This window comes from Mandrillus leucophaeus, unplaced genomic scaffold (genome assembly GCF_000951045.1).
Source record: "Mandrillus leucophaeus isolate KB7577 unplaced genomic scaffold, Mleu.le_1.0 Scaffold29, whole genome shotgun sequence".
NCBI lineage: Eukaryota > Metazoa > Chordata > Mammalia > Primates > Cercopithecidae > Mandrillus > Mandrillus leucophaeus.
Window position 1 is genome coordinate 4,033,473 of NW_012103031.1, and position 1,360 is coordinate 4,034,832.

General features: G+C 49.1%; 1 protein-coding gene across 1 annotated transcript in view; it reads right to left on the reverse strand.

Moving 5' to 3' along the window:
* The window catches only part of LOC105543772 (chromosome unknown open reading frame, human C7orf26), a 25,408-nt gene that overhangs the window by 1,061 nt on the left and 22,987 nt on the right, over positions 1 to 1,360 (reverse strand). The gene's annotated exons all lie outside the window — the stretch shown is intronic.

Genomic DNA, 1,360 nt, shown 5'->3' on the forward strand with positions numbered 1-1,360 from the left:
AAAAAAAAAAAAAAGAAAAAAAAGAAGAATCTGAGTTCTCCTTGTATTCAATTTTTGCTTTAAAAAATCCATCCCCTGGCCGGTCACAGTGGCTCATGTCTGTAATCCCAGCACTTTGGGAGGCCGAGGCGGGCGGATCACCTGAGGTCGGAAGTTTGAGACCAGCCTGACCAACATGGAGGAACCCCGTCTCTACTAAAAATACAAAATTAGCCAGGTGTGGTGGTGCATGCCTGTAATCCCAGCAACCTGGGAGGCTGAGGCAGAAGAATTGCTGGAACTCGGGAGGGGGAGGTTGCAGTGAGGCGAGATCGTGGCACCACACTATAGCTTGGGTGACAGAGTGAGACTCCATCTCAGAAAAAAAAAAAAAAAAAAAAAAAAGAATCTGAGTTCTCCTTGTCTTCAATTTTTGCTTTAAAAAACCCATCCCCAAACAAAAGATGGCACTTAGGAAAGGAGGCAGCCCCGCTGGCAATTTGTCAGATGGCTGGAAAAAGCCCAGAGGCTGGGCTCTCCCTGGGCAATCAGGCACCCAAGGCAATCTAAGAGCAGCAGTAAGACGGGAAACCCACGGCCATCCCCTGGCACCATAGGCAACCTTTTGAGTGAGGCAGTTGCTAAAACGCAAACCCAAGCATGTCATTAGCACCATATCATTCTCCAGGGAGAGTCCAAGGACTGAAATGCAGGAGAATGAAGGAACCTCAGAACAGGCCATGAGGCTGGCACAGTGGCTCCTGCCTGTAATGTCAGCACTTTGGGAGGCCTAGGCAGGAGGATCGCTTGAGCCCAGGTGTTTGAGACCAGCCTGAGCAACACAGCGAGACTTCCTTTTTACAAAAAATTTAAAAATTAGCCGGTGTGGTGATACGCACCTGTAGTCTTAGCTACTCAGGAGGCTGAGGTGGGAGGATCACTTGAGCCCAGGAGGTCGAGGCTGCAGTGAGCTATCATCGTGCCCCTGCCCTCTAGCCTGGATGACAGAGTAAGAGCTCGTCTTCAAAACAAACAAAGACCAAAAAACCCACAGGCAGTGGGAATGTTGTCTGTTATCAACGGGGAAGTGGTCACATGAGTGTAACCATTAGTCAAAACTCATCAGATCCTGCCCTTAACCCACGTCATTGTATTGTGTATAAATTATGCCTCAAGGCCAGATGCAGTGGCTCACGCCTGTAATCCCAGCACTTTGGGAGGCTGAGGTGGGAGGATACTTGAGGTCAGGAGTTTGAGACCATCCTGGCCAACATGGTAAAACCCCGTCTCTACTAAAAATACAAAAATTAGCCAGACGTGCTGGCACATACCTCTAATCCCAGCTACTTGGGAGGCTGAGGCAGTAGAATCGCTAGAACCC